The following is a 19,776-nucleotide window of genomic DNA, read 5'->3' as shown; positions in this document are numbered from 1 at the left end:
ACAGAGATCCTGGAGTCAGCCACACCCGGGTTTACATCATGCCTGTCTCCTCTCCTAGCTTTGTGACCTGAATAATTGCCTAACTCAGTCCTTCCTAAACTCCGCTGATCATCAGAAACTCCGGCTAAACTCTTGGAAATTACAGATATTTTGACCCTAGAAATGTCGATTCAGGAGGTCTGCAAAGAAGCCCAGAAATCTGTATTTTCCAAAAGCTTCCAGGTGGTTCTGATGATCAGCCAGGCTTGGGAATCACTCCCTCAGTTTTTCTGCGCCTTGGTTTCCTCACCTGTACAATTGGAATGGGAAGGGAGCCTTCCTTGGAGGGTCATTAGGAGGGCCCATGAGATGAAGTGCGCACGCTTCCGAGCAGGCACGATGGTGCACTCCTGTGGGCAGCTGGTCCATCGGCAAGGAAGCCTGGGCACCTGTCCCATGAGGCACCGTGTCAGGCACTGACACAGAGTGACAAGCAGGACAGCTGCATTCCTGACCTCCTGGAGACCATGTGTTAGAGCTGGGGAGATGAAGAGCACATCAGGAAACCTACAGGAATAACTCCAGTTCCCTGTTCTCATTCTCTGCATCTGCCACTAAACCCCACCTGGTGACCATTCAGAGTGTGGGGGCCCCAGGACATAGCCCAGACCTAGAGAGCAGATGAGGTTGGAGAGGCAGAGAGAGGACCTCACTGTGAGGTGCAGAGGAAGAGGTGCCTGCGGAGAGGGGGCCTGTGGGGGAGGAATTCACTCGGAGATGGGGTGTCCAGGTAACAGGGAAGCCACCCAACAGAAGCTGGGTAGGTGTGGCACCCTCAGGGCAAGAGAATGGCACACAGAACCCCATTTCACTGTCATTCCCACACCAAACTCTGGCGAGGGGTTGAGGCCGCTCTGGGATCATTTCATTCACACATGGAGCAATGCGGCAGGGGCAATTTAGAAGTGAAAGACTCAGGACAAATTTCCAGCTCTGCTGGGAACCCTCTGCCTCTTGGAAAAGCCAAACTACCATGCACCTCATTCTTGGTGAGTGTGTATGAAGAGGGAGGGCATGGGCTTAAAACTTACTTGGTAGAGTTATAAGAATTTAGAAAGATAAAGATTTCCTGAAGAGGGGAAAATGAGGTATAAAAGGATAAGAATTAAATGTTTTTTAAAAAAGCAGAATCGAGCTAGAAGCTGGTCTACTCTGAAAACAAAATTTCAGCATCTAGGCTCAAGGCCAAGGCTGATGGATCAGAAGCCAGCTCAAGACACCAAATTCTGGGCACCGAGGCAGCAGGACGATCCTGCAAGAGCTCAACTCTCCTGAAGGGCATAGAAGCTTAGAGAAGGAGTTAGAGCGGACTTGAAGGCTGACAAAGGGCCACAGGCACCTGCAGTCACCTGTGATGAGCAAGAAGACATCTGGAGCTACACCAGCAACTGGCAGGTTCCAGCTCAGGACCTGAGGGCTTTAGGAAGGGCTTGCCCTTGAGCACACATAGGTTCAGTGATCTATATGGAGCATGCAGAGTCAAAGGATATTTGCACCATAGTGGAAAGAAAGAGAGAGGAAGGAAGGAAGGGAAGGAGGGAGTGAGGGAGGCAGGACGCTGGAGGTGTGATCCCAAAGTCTCCACCCTAGTCCTGCACACTGTACCCCTGTGCAAATCATATGAGTTCATACACCTGCAGCAGCCCTGTGTCAACTGGCAGCCCTGTGCCCATGGCAGGAGACATGGTAGCACCAGAGGTGACCACCCCTCCAGGTGAGCATTAAGTCCAGGAGAGAAGAGCCAAGTTCAGCCCCCTCATCAGTCTACCAGACAGCAACTCTGTGATATTGCAAACCCAGGCAAGGGTCTTCTCAGAATAGATTTTTCTTATGTGTTATGTCTATAGGAAGGTTTTTCCCCCCTAAAAACTTGAAAGCTATTCTAGATGTTGCCCTCATGGTTGATTTTGTTCTGGAAAAGAAAATCAAATTGGCTGCAGTAAGGAGAAAACCCCAGATGTAGCCGAGCAATGGGTTCATCAGATGAGGAAAGATGCAGAGATGCAGGGTTGGCAACCCAGACACGGAACCAAGCGCCCAGCTCTCTGGTCAACCTCTTCGTGCCTCACTTGACTCACCCAGAAGGTAGGATAATAAACGTACTTCTTGACATGGTTGTCATGAAAAGTAAATAGATGAACACACATAAGAGCTCCAAACAAAAAGCAGGGCCCATAGTGACCCTACAGGGTGGTTCTTCTTCCCAGCTTTTACAGAACTCCCAGGCATGCTCCTCCCTGCTGGCTCTCTGCAGGAAATCGGCTTCAGAAAAGAGGCCAGTTATTGATGATTGTGGTCTCCTGCCCTCGAGCTTGTAGATCAGAGCTCAGAAATGGCTCCAGCACACTCCCTGAACTCAGAACATTTCTGGCAAGACTTTTCCACTCCCAGAAGTCACCAGCTAATTATACTGAAAATGCTTCACTCCAAGCCACAGAGGTGATAGCACAGATTTTCCTTAGAGGGGTAGAACGAACCAGGAGGTCTGTGTTCCCCAAAGACCCCAGGGAAGCTGTCAGAACACTGAATGGGCGTGCTGCCACCGAGCAGGGAAGGGACGCAAGCAGCAAGGGATGAGGCGCAGATATGTTGGAGTGACTGCAGACCCGTTTCGTCATGTTGGCGAGTAGTACATCGTGTCTTCCAGGACATCCAGGCCTGCTCCATATCTCAAGCCAGGTCCTCTGTGTTCGTGGCCAACCAGAGGCTCTCTTCTCCCACATACAAGGGATCACCAAGCACCGTCGACTCTGTCTAACCCTGTGTGGCCTCACGATTCCATTCCCAAGGACCACTCACTTTGGGAAATCTCGCCGTGGCAGTAAGTGTGGAGACAGCCTCAGATTACCTAGCCAATGGCAGTCCCTTCTGATGAGCCAGCAAGGAGGAGAGGAGAAAGTCAGTCTCCACCAGCCACAAAGGTCCAAAATGCACCCTGGCAGCAGCAAGCGTCATTCACACCCTCTGAGACTCTGCCCGCATCCCCCGTGTGCCAATCTGGCTTTTCTGCCTCTGCATCTTCTTTTGTTGCTGCCAGTCAAGCGCCTCCTGCTCCCACCAGCCACACTGTCCCAAGGCTCCTGCTCACTGACCCTTTCGGTGAGTCGTGTGGCTTGTGCTAGTCCAATATTGGCATCTCTCTGTGTGCATCTCACCTTCAAACTCCAAGAGGAAGATGGCTTACTGGTCAGTATGGTGCCACATGCAGCATGCCGCTGCACAGAAAACCTAAAGACGGCTGCTGTGGGGCAGGCTCGGGCCCACGGTCCTGTCATTTGTAGCCAGATCATGTAGAAGAAAAAAAAAACAACTGTTGACTTTCAGTGGTCAACATACTCATCTCTGTATTGGGTGTGGCGCCAGTGGGTGTGGGGGTGCAGGGAATAACGCATTACATGGAACATGTTGTAAGTGGCATCAAAAGAGCAGGAGGATGGCAGGGACAACCAGCTCAAGAGCAGAGCTTGGGACCCTGCAGGAATGTTAAAGCCCTGTGGGGTCATTTTATACTTCGTGAATCTAGACCTATGAGCAGGCAGAGCAGGAGTTCATCGTATCAGCCATTTACAAATGCTTTCTTTTACAGTGTTATTTTTTATCAGCAGTGCACAGGAGGAGTTTCTCTACCCCAACCACCCAGGGCAGCCCTTCGCATGAAGTCAGCATACATAAACATTGGGCAGGGGCGTGCCGGACCACCCAGGCTTCCCGGCTCCCAGCCCGGCTCCCACGCCAGCCGTGTCTAAGCTGGCTGGAGGTCTGGGATCTGGATCTGGGCTGCAAAGGTGCTGCAAGATGACAGACGTTACCACTTATTTGACCAAGGTGTTGAGGGTAAGGGACCAGAGTAGTCTGCATGACAACTGATGGCAGCATTACACACAGGGGAAGTACACAGTTTTAGGTGGGTGATAGAGGAGGTGGCTGGAGAAAAATGTCCAGATCTTGTTAAAATTTTTGTAGCCTTGGGAATCTTATTTAATCTTCAGCTCCTCCTCAATACAAAAGAGATATAGATGTGCACGTAATGTGCACGTGGATTTCAGTGGAGATCGATAAGAGCAGCCAAGAACAGCATTTACCCAGTTATAAATAAAATGACTGAGGCAGGTAATTTGGCAAGGGGAGGCTTCAGTTTCTGAAACTGGCTTCAGTTTTAGTAAGGATAGAAAGCAAATGAGATCATCCTGTGACCTGACAAATGCCTTCCATTTATCCCATTATTGCACTCAGCTCTTCAACTGTAAGCAAGAGAGCTAAAATTGTGACTTGCACAGATTACTCAGTGGCTAACGTTACCGTATGGTCACTGCCTTTCCTTCCTGAGGTGGCAAATGCTGTGCTTTTATGGTGTGCACTATTGCTGCTGTCATGAGCTCCTAAAGGGCCCGGGCTGAGTGCAGCCGCGGCAGCCACTCAAGACTCAGCTTCCTGTGCACCTGGTGCCACGTCCGATCCCCAGGGAGCTGGCCTGAGGGAAACGGCATCCCCTTCATGAGGTCCGCCGGGCTTCCCCACCGCAATGGTCAGGCGCTAAGGCCCTGCTCAGCCACCGTGGCGTGCTCAGCCCACCTGCCCTGAGTTCACACAGGGCAGCTCTTGACTGGCTGAACCTGCCTCATGATCCCCTCTGGACCGTACTTGGCCCACAGCCCAGCCCTGTCATGATGGGGACAGGGGCTGCTGCCAAGAGCCCAGGGCTGGCTGCAAATGGAGAGGGACGGTGTCCTCTTCCAGCCATTGGGGGCAGGTGAGCACTTTCTGGGAAACCTAGCAGACATCTGCATGCCCAGGGTCTGCAGGAGCTGATCATCGGTGCTCAATGCTGTGGAACTGAGCTGAGCGTGGACCTCAGCCCATCCAAAGCCCCAGCCTAGGTCAGTCCAGGAGGGAAGACAAAATACTCCAGAAGGCCTCACTGAAACGGAGCTTGAGGGAGCAGGCCAAACTCAATGACAAGTCAGGAATTGATATCCAAAATGTATACATTATATTAAGAAATAGCTAAAAGAATTTATATGAGATTTAAATTTTATTTCATGCCTCTTTGAGCGAAATCAAGCTTGGAGCAGAGGGTGAAATCTGAATGGGCTCGATAGGTACAGAGGTGGTCTGCCTAGGACGTGGCAGAGTGTTCATAAGGTCAGCTGTATCTGATGCATTGGAAAGGTTCAGCTGTGAGGTGGGGCTGCCTTACTGCAGGGTATGTGATGCTTGAGGGCTCACAATTATCTGAGAGAAAAACTCCACAAGTAAGATGTCAGCAACTTCATTTCTGTAGCCCACATTGATGACTGTGAAAAACTCTTGGCATCAATAAAATTTGAGTGATTGCCTTTTCCAATTGTCCAAAATGAGAAGCAGACCCAAACAGGCAGGTTTCTGCCAAGGGAGATTTCTCTTAATTATCCCCGAACCTCATTTGCTGCAGGGCTTAGTAAACAGCCGGAGCCTTTGCCCTCTCTAACATGACCCCACGTACACGCACATGCTCACATGCACACGCATCTGCACACACGAACACTAAATGCATACCTGGGAAGGTCAACGAGCAGGGCCCAGCTGACTGTGAAAGATGACAACTGGACTTGTAGATAAAAAAACAGGCCATGCATGGAACAGATAACAAATCTTTGCCAAAAGCTTTATCACATGAGGCCCAATTTGCTAAGAGATCCTCAACCTCTGTGTTTAGATAAATGAGGGTTTGAATTATTCAAAGTGACTTGCCTTCTAAAACCACACAGAATTCTTCTTTTCGCAACAAAACCTCAAGACTCCTAAATCTCAAAGAAGTGAATAAGCCATGTCCCTCAGGACTAAAACAGAAAGAGGAGGCGGCAGCAGCCAAGAACATTACTTCCAGCTTACACAGCACTGCCTCCCTGGTTGCATGCCCGTCATGACTTGTAAAGGAGGTTAAGGGTCCAGGTTAACCCACCAAGATTATAAATTTGAGGCCAAGGGGTAGCTGCCTGGAGCTAGGGCTGAACAGGCCCAAGGAGAGTGCGTCTTCTTTCTGAACCGTGGCAAGGCTGCTGTGCCCTCAGTGGTTAAATCCAAGGAGCCAAAGATAATTTCCAAACGACGGTGTTTTCTAAGAGCAGAAGGTGAAGGGAACAAATGCGGCTCCACCTCCCCGAGGGTTTTGGAGATGATTAGATTACCATCTCAAGACTGGAACATTCTGACATGATGTAGTGTTGGACTAAAGAGTTGGAAGCCTGAATCAAAAGCAAATTTGTTCAGTTGGGATGTTGGGAAAGCTATTTCTCTTCCCCCAATTTGACTATTTTCTTCTCCTATTGATTCATTATATCTACAAATGCTAACGCTTTTACCATATGACTGCCATTTTTTTCCTTATTTTCCCAGGTCCCCTTATTGGGATCAACTGTTGGTCAAACATCTTAACGAGCAGGACCATCTTGGCCAAGCCACAACAGGGACAACTGGAGACTTTGACCACAGGCCACACGTTCATGAGTTCTCTTCTAGACCCTACTCTCTGTCTTCTCTGTCTCCTCTGTTATGCTGGGTATGTGGCAGCAAATGAACCTAGGCTCTGCCCCTCACTAGTGCTGAGAGCTTAGTGAGGAACAAGGTTCTGAGCCTGTTTTCTCACATGGGAAATAAAACCTATCTGGGAGGATTAAATAAGGTGCTTAAATAAGATTAATGCATTATCCCATGGGCCTAACCTCAACCACACAAGCCCTTTAAAAGCAGAGAGCTTTCTCTGGCCTCCTTGTGCCATGCAGGTAGGCCTGTGAGCTCCAGGGGGTTTGTTTCACCAATCCTCCCCACAAAGCAGCACTGCAAAAAACCACCAGAAGGGCCCCAGCTCCATCAGAGGGAGCCTGTCAAGACCGCTCAACAGTTCTCTTTCCAAATAAGTAGAAATGTAGAACAGGCTGGCGTACCGTTGTTTAAAATCTTACCCTTTCTTTAAGATTGCCATTGTTTTATTAAATTCACTTTCCTTCCGTTGCTTCCTGCACATAAAGAAAGTTCACACTCACATACTCAAAACACATCACAATGCAGAATGTGCATGATGTCACCCCACAGGACCTCTGTGCAGGGGAATTCCAAGTCAGAGGCCATGCCTCCATGAGAGGCCACTGCCAATCTTAAGCCACAGTCCCGCCGGCTCAAAGGCTGAGCCTCCCTGCCGTCCACAGCGTATGCACACGTGCATCTGGACGATGGAGGAAAGCCTGATGGCGGAGGAGGGACAGAGGGAGCCACAGAAGCCTGTGTCCGCCAGTGGGCTTTCCAGATGGCAACTTACATGGTTCTGAATTCTCTGAGATGACATTGCTCTTACTTTTTTTATACTTCTCTTCTAGACTTCTTAATACTAATCAATAAAAGGTTTTTAAATGGTTTTCCATAAAGGTATAAAATTATGCCTAGAAAGAGAAAATATTCTGCTTGCAATTTCTGGCTTGAAGGAGAGCCCAGATATGCTTTTACTTCTTCGCGAATGCTTCTCCGTCCTGTTTAGAATGAATTCTTCATCTGCTGCTGCTCCTTACTTCTGCCCCATCTCTGTGTTCCAATATCACCTCTTTCTGATGACGCTCCACCCTCCGCCTCCTCTCAAGAAGAATTAGTCATTCCTTGTTGATGGCTTTATGACCAGCCTCACTCACCACAGCTGCAGCATTGATCACTTCCTAATCATCCGCATTAATCATGATTCTGGAGTCCCTGGAGTACTTCACGAAGACCTATAATGCTGATATCATAGGAAGCCTGCCGGTCCTGGAAAGAAAAAAAAACTGAGCCCAGATCCCACAGGGCTGAGACAACGGTGGAGTCTGGGAGACTGGGCTACTGGCCATGCTAATGGACACAAGTGGTTGCTGGACGAGCCTTTCTCAAGAGAGTAGTACAGAGAGTGATCTGGGAAGAGAGGGGAGGTGTGCTGCTGGAATTCAGGCATGCAAGCAGTAGGGTGCCTTGGCTGGGTGGGGCCGCACTCGGTCCATATCAAACAGGCCAGAGAGAAGACACACGCTTCTTCAGCGCCTCAGCCTGGTGCTATCTCTTCGTGAATGTTTCTGTTTCTGCTTTGCTTTCCGTGAAGGCAAAGCTATAGCAAGGAGGGAGAACACTGAAGTCGCGAGAGGCTCTCTTCTTTTCTGAGAAGGAAACAGAAGGGGAGGCAGGTCCCCTGGGGCTGACTGCAGTGATCTCTCTGTCCATCCAGCCAAGCAGCACAGGCTGGCACAGTGCTAGGTTCCAGGGGTGGAATGCAAATGCCTGACCTCTTGGAACACACATGCTACTGAAGACGGCGAAGAGGTATTGTTGAGAGGCATTCTCATCCTCAAAGAAGGAAGAACAATGGATACAGTGAGACAGGGCCTGGGTAGAGGACCTGGTGGTAGCGAGAAGAGCAGGTCCCAGCAAGGCCTGGGCAGGTCCCTCAGGGGCAGATCCAGAGAACACAGCCAGAAAATGAGAATCTCAGGATTTAACCCTGAATGTGGGCCCCAGTGCTATGACCCAAGAAGGAGGCCCGAGGCCATTTGAGTCAGGTGTCACATTTGTACACAAAGAGTCACCATGAGGGACTATTTAGGCAGGGAGGTGCCTTAGCTGGAAGCTGGTTTTCCACAACCCACAGGAACACCCACAGTTGAGAAAGAATCCTCACCAGTGCTTGAGACCCAGAAGCCAACAGGCTGACTTTACTATAGTGAATTTATTGGGCAGCTAGGGGAAAGGGAGACGTTGGGGACATAATGGAGGGAGAGGCAATTGACTCCATTTGGGGAGGAAAGCATAGAGGTTTCATAGAGGAGGTCAACAAGCAGCTAGACCTAGAAGAAAGAATGTACAAGTGTCATAGAGAAAGGAAACAGGAGAGAACAATCCCGGCAGAGGAAACTCTGTGAGCAAAAGCAGAGGTACCAGAGCACAGACTTCGAGAACAGATACTGAGAAATAAGACTGGACAGACGGACAGGGCCAGGCCTCCGAGGGCCTTGCGGGACGTACGGGGACATGAGCACTTCTTTGGGTAGAAGAGTCTCCTTCAAACCTTCGAACTGTTTAAGGTGACCAATCCCATACCCTTTAAGAGTCTTAGGTCAGAGCAGAAAGAAAACTCTTGTGCACATGATTTATTTTAAATACCTTAAAATATTACAATTTCATCTTCTACTCTGTAATATATTGATATTTGCTTTAATATTTAAAAATACTTCTAAGAATCAAGTAAAATTGATACTTTAGAATAAAATACTGCATCTCTCAAGAGTCTTGGGTGCCCTGGAAACCAGAGAAGTACACTCCGCCCTGGGGTCCCCATAACTCAGCTGGAGAAGAGCAGTTACATGCAACTGGGCATCTTCAAAGCACGTCAAGAAGTAGAATAATTTTAATAAATTGAGAGATCACTTAGATTATGAGATTTGGGGCTGGTGAGCAGTGGGAAAATGCAAAGGATGTCAGGTGGAGACTCTGTTGGGACTTGGTGACCAGTGGAAAATGGGGTGAAGGGGAAGAGGAACAAGAGAACGAGGGGTGCAGAAGTTGGCTCTGATGCCCTCAGCTTGGGCGAGGGATGCAGGAGAATTGAAGCAAGCACGAGGTTGGGGGAGAACGAGGAGGTACATATTTGGTTTATGTCCAGAGATGTTAGGCTTAATGCACCTGTGGGCCAAGTGACCGGAGATGCACGGGAAAGCCATAGGTCTGCTGCTGAGGGGAGGTCCATGCTAACGACAATAATCAGAAGCCACAGGGGGCCAGAGGAAAAGTGTGGGAGAAATGACCAAGGAGAAAAACCAATGTATTTGGGCCTCCGGAGGGTGTTGGGGCTATAGACAAATTGGGTGTTTTTCTTTCTCCTGCAGACATGACCCCCTGTGGCAGTACCAGGTGGAGGAGGAGAAGCAGTGGACACAGGTAAGCTGGGAACACTCACATTTGCCTAAAGCAGGGGGTCAAGTGAAGAAGTCATGAAACAGGTGAGAAAAAGGCAGGGGAGGCCAGCTGGGGAGTGGCCGAGAAGTGTGGAAGTGACTCTGGGGCCAGGGCTCTGGAGCATTGAGGAATTCACCTGGAGGAAGCATTTGGTGGCAGAGCGCCAAGCAGCACGTAGAGAGCAGGGAGGCAGGTGTAGACAGGGGAGGGAGGGGCAATGAGGGCTGGTGCCAGGTGGGGAGGCATTTAAAATACCTAATGACCCCAACAATGTGGGCACCACCCATGCAGAACAAAGGCCAGCCGGGGCCTGTGGAGCAAGGGAGGAGGGGACCTATCAGGGACAGAGTATCAGTGCCAGGTGCAGGTGGCCGCTGCCCAAATGGTGATGAGGCGATGTCAGCAAACAAGGGAGAAATGATTTCTTGACAAAACGTGGCTCTGCCCCTCGCATGTGCTCTCATGGGACCAAAGAGGAAAACGAGGGGTTTAAGAGCAGAGACCTTGGGGGCTGGGGGTACCAGGTAACCGAGAAGCACCACGGGCTCCAGTTCTCCTCATAAACCTGGCACATGTTTCAGTCTCTGCACCAGTTGCTCTCCATAGCTGTAGGGCCATTTATCTTACTCTTCTGCAGCCAGGAAGCTGACCCAAAAACGTAAAATTGAAAGAAAATAAACAGTTCCTTCCTATTAGCCCTAAACTCTGGTGGAGAAAGGAAGTGCAGAGGCATTTCAGAGTCCTGGCCTGTCGACTTAAGGTTCAGCAGATGCTAATTTACCTTGGACAGTAGACTTGCAGATTTGGGGAGAAGGGGCCCCCACACTGTGGGCAGCAGAGCCCCCTCCTCCTCACGGTGTCCTGGGAAGGGGGTCGTGGTCCCCACAAAGGAACAGATGGGGACAGATGAGGACCTGACTGCTGGAGACCCTGACGTTGATCATCAGATGCGTTCTGAGCTTATCTCTGAGCCTTTCTCACTCACCTGATGAGCCCTCTGCCCCAGGAGCTGCTGGTTCCCTCAACGCTTGTTGGTGTACGTGCGCGTATTGGGAGAAATTCTACCTTCCAATTTAAGCAATTTCTCCTCTGGGGCAAGCAGGCCAACTAGTGTGAAGTACAGATATCCTTTCTGGGAGGTGGGGGTCAATGCTAATTTATTTCCTCTCATTGGACTTGGTTCTACAGATGCACAATGACTCCCGGCTCATTTCTCCATTTTTCTTCTGCTCCACTCCCTCCCCCGTCATTCCTCCCAATCAGAGAAGATCTAAATGGTGACGCCATGTTGTCTCTTCAGCCATGCCTTTTCCATCTCTTTTATTCTGTGGCAATGGATGCTAAGCCATCCAAACCTCAGCACTCCCTCCACAAGCTGAAAGATGTTTGTAGGGGTCTCCACCATATCTATTATCTCTAGGAGCTAAATCTCCTGGATTAGGAGAGATGCCCACCTGCCTTAATAGCCTCCGTTAGTTTGGTCTACGCTTGTTGCATCTTATATATATTCATCCATCTATCACAGGGTTGAGATTGTTTCTGTTTCATCAGTGACCAATTCTTTCTGTATATTGGGTTCTTTTTTACATTGTATATCGTATATCTGGGTGCATTCCAAGGAGCTAGTTGTGTTCAAATACGTACTTCATCCACAGGCTGCCTAGGAGTGTTGACTTCAGTTTTCGTGGTGTCTTACTTGACACATGTAAGTCTATACACATTATTTCTTTACTGCTAATTTAGCCTTTAATCAATAATACAACTGTCTTTATCCTGGTTATTTTTTTCTTTTTTGGCATGGAATGCTACCTTTTATGAAAGTAGTCTTTACACCCTCTTTTGGAGAAGGGCTTTGTTTGGGCGGCAGTGGGACTGGGTACCTGTGCTTAGTTACACTTGGCAAGTTTCTATATCTTAAGTGTTTGGGTTTTTTTATGTTGACTATAATCGAATTCTCTTTTTAACCTAAACTGAGTGACTGTCTATACATATGTATATACGAGTATCTACAAGAGTACTTCAAAAAGTTCATGGAAGAGGGGGAGGGGAGAGAGGGAAGGGGGAAAGAGGAATGGGTAAAGAGACATGAAAATCAACTACAATGTATATTGAGAAGTTAAAATAAAATAAAATAACTAAAAAAAGAAAGATTAAAAAAAAGTTCATGGAAAGATTTGTACTATCTTTTAATTCTATTTTCTCATGAACTTTTTGAGGTACTCTGTGTGTGTGTGTGTGTGTGTGTGTGTGTAAAATTTGTATTTTTGATCTTAATTCTATCACCTTGCTTTGTGTTTTCTTCTCTCCTATGCTTTTACTGTCCCTTTCTTGCTTTTATTAAAACATTTCCTTTGTTTTTATTTTCTCCAGTGGCTTAGACGCATATATCTTATTTCACATATACTTCTGGTATCCTTTAAGACTTTGCAAAACATACATCTTCCTTTGTTTTCTCTAATTGTGAAATTCAAGAAAATTTAATAACTTCTTACTCCCCTGTTAGATGAGCGATTTTCAAATGTTTTCATCCCTTTGCTTAGGCTGCTAACTATTTCCATTAATTTACTGTTTAAATGTTATGTTTCATCTACCTTAATATCTTTTAAATTTTTTGCAAACAAATTTGACTCTTTATTTACAACACGAGTTAACATCTAGCCCTAAGTGTGTACCTGGCAGCAATGCTGACCTCAGGCCTTCCATATTGTGATTTTCCCATGCTAAATATTTGCCTTTGATTTATTTCTTACTCTACCAGGAAGTTTTCATGTGGGTATTGGGTAACCAGCTTGGATACAGAAATTTTTAATCTCTACGTCTTTCTCTAAGAAAATCCATGGGAACCTTGCATTCTTTTAATGCTCAATGATGGAAGAAATTTTCTAAAATCTCTGGCAGATATTTTTCTAAATATTTTCCTTGTAATGTTTCTTTATTCCTGCAAGGGTGATTTTGGGTAGTTATTCATTATCATTGAAATTAAAGTATTTGGGCAGAATACACGTACTTATATATGCAGGTTTCTATTTACAAGATGATTCATTTTATTCAAATGTCACATTTTCTTTCATAACCTTGGGGAAGCTTTCTCTTTCTTCCATGTGATGATTTTTTTCTGCCTGATTTCTTTTAGTTTTTATTTTGCAGAATGCCAATTAGTCATAACGTAGATTTTGATTTCTTGATATCTATTGTATTTCCTCTCCTCATGTTCTACTCTGTATGTTCATTCTCTATTCTCAGACAGCCTATGCAGTTTGCCCTCCAGGTCACTGATTTTTCTATTGCCAAATCTTTTCTAAACTGTTTCTGGTACAGATTTTAATTCTGTAACAGAGTCTCTGGCATTCCTATATTTCTTTTACTTTTTGTTCAGTCTTTCTTTCTTTAATCTAAGCCTACCTCAATCTCTTTCATATGTTCATCACTATTTCATAAACTTCATGATTTCTTATACTTTATTCTGAGCAAAGTACATATACATATTAATGTTTTCTTCTGTTGCAGGTGGTAAGTCATTTCTACATATCCTTAGGAAAATTATTTCCTTCTTTTGGTCCCAGTGTCTTCTCACTATTTCATCAAAGTCATAGTAGAATAAGAAAATAACTCTGGCAGCATCTTCTCATTATTTCACCAAAGTCATAATAGAGCAAGAATGGAACTCTCAGGATTCTTTACTAACAGCTGGAAAATATTTAATCCTTTTCTCACCTGCGTGATCATAAGCTGAGGGACAGGCTGTAGTGTGCCCCTGGGAGTGAATCTCTTGTCTGCCAGGCATCTCATTCATACTTCTCGGTTGAACTGGTGTTTGCCATCCTCTGCTGAGATCAGCAATGTTCTGAAGATGGAGAGGAGGGAGTGCTCCTGGTCAGGGGACACCCACTCTGCCCTGCTACTCCTCTTTGCTGGAGACATCTCGTGCATAGTGGCAGTTCCCAGAGGGAGGGGCTCCACTGCTCCCACTAGTTCCCGTCATCTCTACTGTTGAGTTCCAGTCCATAATGCAGTGAACCACAAGGCAAACACTTCTACCCAAGTAACAGCATCCTTGATAGATGTGACAAGAGAGAAATTCCTGACTGGTGGCTAGATCATGGGGGTGGTTGGGTAAGGAAAGACTCCTTGGACCTGGTCTCCGAGGAAGAACCATGCGATGGGGCGAATGTACAGTCTCCCTTCCTCCCCAGGCTCATGTTGCTTCAGAGCTTTAGATATGAGTTGCATGTAAATCACATATGAAATCCACAGCTGGGCACAATGATCAAACTCCTTGTTTCTAGTGCTAGGGCTTTGCACCTTCTTTATTTCCTGGTAATTCCAGCAGAAGGTGGAAGAGATTTAGTCAGGTACAGGTAGCAGGTTTTACTCACAACCTGGAAGTCTCCTATTGTCTGTACTAGAAGTCTATATGCTGTGCGCTTTTGTGAACCACACTGAAGATTTTATTGAATGAAGTTTGTTACACATGAGCAAAATAATTAAAACTAAAAATTTAAGCTGTACAAAATTAACACTCTAGTACTTAATAAAGCCAGAAGCAATTTTTTAAAACATTTGAACCTATCTACTCTTTATAACTTTAGTGTAATGCAAGCTCTGTGAAGTCACACTAAATGTTTTCGTTAGTGTAGATTATCTCAGTTTACCTTTTACTTAGCTTGTCAGCAGACTAGCTTACCTAAGCATGTCTCCCATGAGGTATGTTTTGAGGAGAGACAGACTATTGCTCTTATTAATTCGCACTCTCAAGGTCACTCAGCAGACTGTCGAGCAGGGTTCTCATAACTGTGCTCAACTGTGGAGAAGTAGGAAATGTGTGCCTTTTAAAGGCTGAAGAACAGTAAACAGACCTCTATGCGAGGGCTATGTCAAGCAAAACGCCTCTGTGAAAGGACCTTGGGCCAGCTGCTCCACAGTGAAGGGCCTACACACTCATTGTCTCCTTCACTGGTAGAGACCTTTTCTCAGGCCAGCCTGTCACTCAGTGGTCCTGCTGCAGAAGACACTGAGTGCATCTGCCAGCTGCAGTGGGCTCCTGCTCTACAAAGGCTCTGGGCTCCTGACATCAAAGGGAGCCTTCTATTGCAATGTTGCCATTTAAAAAAGAAAGCGCTGAAACCAAAATGGTCTTTCTCTCCCAGCTTTTGCTTTGGAATTCACCAAAGCCAGACCCAAGGAATGTGATGACATCCTAAAAGCCTGTGATTAATTCATGCTGGTCCCCAAGCCCTGCCCCTCAGTGCCACATGGTGAAGCAGTTACCACCACCTGGTTTTCCTCCATAGTCAGACAGCACTTCCAAGAATTCCAGTCCTCGCTTGCGTGGAGATAGGCTTGAGTGCATGGAATTTCTTACAGCACGATGTTATGCAAAGCCCTTTTATCCATACCCTTATTGAGATTCCCTTGCATAAACAACCCTGCCTACCAATAGATTATTTACATATGTAATGGATTGCTTTTTTTCCCAATGAATTGTTCAATTTGGGGTTTTCAGCTCCCTGTTCCAATGTTTTTGTACAAGTAGGAGGCTAAGGTGGCAGGAAATGGCAGCTCCCCAGAGAAGTCACTGTGATGAATGAGGCCATGTAAGGCTATTTACATACTGGAAACAACATTCGCAAAGGAGTGAGGCAACTCCTCACAGTTTCCAAGTTGTTTTAAATCAGCAGTGCTAAATTTTGGGGTTTTTTTTTTACCAAATCAAACTTTTTGAAAAATATAGATTATTTATTTTCTTTGGTTTAAAAAGAATCAGTATATGAATATATGATTAAAAGTTTATTGTCATTGTTTAAAGCTTATGTATATCACTGAACATGAGTTTTTATGCTGGAAAGCATAGAAACTTTGCACAACAGGGCCCAGCTCAGAATGTTATAGGATTTTTATAAAAATATGGAAAATAAGAACGTATTGGTGAATGCCGGACTGACAAAAGGCTATAAAAAGGCAGAGGAAGGCATGCCAACTTCTTCTCTCCAGAGGAAAGGAGGATCATTTCTGGGATTACATGACTCTGGACGGCTCTGTGTGACCTTGGTGGTCTGTAAGGTGAGAAGTCAGGCCTGAGGAATAGGACTGTCTACTGCTGACCACAGCCCCTCTACGCCGGAGGCTGGCCAGGATACAGAGAGCCTGCTGGTGGAGAGCTCAGCAGGAGGGAAGCCTTGAATAGTCTGGCCACTGGGTTTCTCTGTGGCATGACTGTCTCCACCCGAGCCCAAGCAGACTTCATGTTTTCCCAGGTGGCTTTAGTTTGCTCCAGGCCACTGAGGGTGGAGCCCCATTCTTGGAACTCTGGTGTCAGGAAAGATCCAGGGTTAAAGGATCGGGCCTCATCCAACTGTGCTGATAGTGGGTTGTTGGTAAGAACAGGGGCATTGTTATGATTTCCAAGTGCAATCGCCAAATAATAGACACACCCCCAAACTGTGGCAAAGGCACAGGCCCAGCCTCAGTTCTTCTCCATCTGGAACTATGGATGAACTCATGCAATAAAAAAGCCTTCATGTGAGTACGTCTGCAGAATGTCCTGGAACTGGTTAGCCATGGCTTTCATCAAAGTTTAAGCTCTGGATGTAACATGGCCCACTTATTTTAAGAGATCTCAACAGAACTATCTTAGTTAATATAGCCCAGAATGAAATTGAGATGGAGGTAGGGCCGCTGACTCATCTTTTTAACAATGTCTCTCTGCTGTAGGTCCTCAGAATTTCTCCCGTTTTCATGTTGGATTCCTGAAAACAACAGAGATGGAGGCAAGCCCAGCCTCCAAGTACCATCTAAATTATGCCAGAGAAAGGACAGGACTATTTTAAGTGTCTCCAGCTTGTCCCAAATTTATAGACACAGAGGCCAGGAGAGACTCTGACCTCACCATGGAGTCAGGAAGTCCCTCTGAAAGCCAGCTCTCTTCCCACTGACTGCCCTTCCTCGCCTGCCTTCCATGCCTCGCTTCCACCAAGCTCTAGCAAGACTTCCTGGCCACTGTGTCTGCTGGAAACTCTCTAGTCTGCCTCCTCTGGGGCATCTGACTCTACCCTTCCCTTGGCCCTCTCCAGCTTTGTGCTCCTAGGACAGCACAGCCTCTCGTCCTCCCCCACCACTCAGCTCACTCCTTCCTGTGTCCTCTGGGGGCTTCTCTCCCCTTGCCTGCCAACTGCATTTCAGCTCCCTCTAGCCTGTCCTCCAGCCCTTTCCTCTTCTGCATGCTGTGCCCAAATGGTCCCAGGCATTCCTGCTCCCCATTTGTCCTGTTGACTCCTGAATCTGTATCTCCAGGCTAGACTCGCATCGCTACTAGACTCACATTCCCACATGTGTACTTCAAATGGATGAATTTTATGCTATGTGAATTATGTCTTAATAAAAATGCTAAAAAAGAAAATAATAAGTGTCAGCCCATTGAAGCACTAACCTACTGCACACTGCGTATGAGCCCCTCCACCCTCTGCCACAGTGTCAGCTCCAGCTCTGCTTTTCCCACCTCAGCACACTGCATTTCAGATGAGGCAGTTCATGACCACACTTAAAATCGTTCCCTAAGTCCAGTGCTTTCTCGTGGCCCTGTCATTTGCACATGGTATTTCCTATCTCTGGGATGTCTTTCCCTCCAATTTCTTGGTTTTCTGGTGAATGCACACTCATTCCCCAGCACCTCTCCCAACTGCAGGTGGCGGTGGTGTCTGATTCTACCTTTCTCTGCATATGGTTCCCTTCTATAGCTTATCTCGCAGCACCATCTAAGAATGCAAGTCTAGGGCTTTTCCTGAATGTCAGAGAGAGGGCTGTGGAATTAGATCTGAGTTTCAATCCCAAATATGTCACAGTATTATCTGGGCCAAAGAATTAGCATTCCTGAGTGCGAGTCTCATGTTTATAAAAACAGGATTAATAATATACACCCAATTGATTGCATTGGGGAGAATTACATAAGATGAGGTTCATAAGGTGTTTGGCACACTCCTTAAAGGCTAACTTTCCCTTTTGCTTCCTGTGTTTTGATTATTTTTGTATATTTGGCCACAGCTGGATGTCTGGTAAAGAAGGAGAATCTATAAATATTTCATTGAATGAATGAGTAAATACTTTTTTCTATTAACAGTTGTGGGATCCACCTCTCCTGGGCAGTCACTCATTCTGAATTGCTCTGACTCTACGTGAGCACAACAGGGGTCATGAAGCGCCTGGCGTGCTAATACTGTGGTCACTGCTATTATTGCTATCACTGCAATCCTACTACCATTACTGGTGGTGATGATGTGATGATGGTGATGATGACAACGACAGAATGAATAAACACAGTTAGGACTTCATAAAGAACTTTCACCCAAGATCGCTCAAATAAAATACAGTAAGACCCTTAGAAACATCAAGGGGATTTAGTAAAACCCCCTTCAATGAAATGGCAGTTTACAAAACATCAAAGAGCATTTCTTAAACATAAACAGCAAGTATCATAAAAATAAAATATTAAAGGGAATCCCATTTAGAATTATAAAAACAAGAATAAAGATGTCTAGGATAAACTAAACAAAAAAATCTAAAGGATTCATATGAGGAACACTTCAAATTTCTGAGGAACATAAGATGAAACACAAAAGAAGTTATACCCTGACCTTGAACACAAGTATTACAGAAATGTCAGCTTTTATCCCTCATATCAACTTTTTTTGGAACTATGCAACCTGTTTCTAAACTTTGTCTGAAAACATTATTACATGTGTAGAGTCAGAAAAATTGGGGGGAAAAGAGTCATAGTGAGGTCAAAGCATATCAGATAATAAAACACATTGTAAAGCTGTGATGATTAACTTTTATTCTAGAGCAAGAATAGATAAACTGATATTTAGAAGGAGAGTTCAGAGCTAAATACTGATAGGATTATAACATATTATAGAGGTAGAATTTTAAATCATTAGACAAAAAGAGATTATTAAACAAGTGACAAGGGGACAACTGTGTGATCTTGGGAGAACAAAGCTTATTCCTACCTCGCCCCTACATTCAAATAAATCCCATGAATCAAAGACTCGGATGTTTTAAGGTAAATGTAAATATATTAGAAAGAAACAGATAAATTAAACTTAGTCTTTTGTTTGAAGAGATATTTTAAGCAAGAAACAGAAACTAGAACCCGTAAAGAAAAAGACTGACAAATTTGAAAACAAAAACAGGATAATCAAAATCAAAAGGCCAACAAAAAGAGAAAAAATTGTAACAAATGAAAGAAGGAAGTAAAAAAAAATTCTTAATATATAAAAACTTTGCAAATCAACAAAACAGAACAAAAACAGTTGGAAATGAGGAAAAAATGGGCTGTTTCCATTAACAGAAATGCAAATTGCACATATGTAATTGAAAAGAAGCTCAATGCCCCTCAGAATTAAATAATTTCAAGTTAAGATATTGTTTTTCCATTGTTCACTTAAAAAAATTTTGATTATACACAACTGAGGGGACATATGGAAACCCAGCTGATCTCATTGGAGGTCAATATGTACTGATATAATCAAGCACAATTGCTCAGATGCTGTGGGGCGGCTGACCTGCAGACACGGGTAGGATTTTGCATGTGCACAAGGTCTAAGTAAAATGATACTGCCTGTGATTTTGGTGGCTGTACAAAGACTGGAAACAAGCAGCCCATCGATAGAGAAGTACTTAGAGACTTCACAGTATGGTCCCTCAATGCACACACACAGCAGTGGTGTGGAAGGGTAGATGAGATCTGTATGTGCTAATAGTAGCTATTAGTACTATTCTGCATCTGCAGAATAGTAGCTA

This window comes from Cynocephalus volans, chromosome 2 (assembly GCF_027409185.1).
Source record: "Cynocephalus volans isolate mCynVol1 chromosome 2, mCynVol1.pri, whole genome shotgun sequence".
NCBI lineage: Eukaryota > Metazoa > Chordata > Mammalia > Dermoptera > Cynocephalidae > Cynocephalus > Cynocephalus volans.
Note: the sequence above shows the minus strand (reverse complement) of the source record.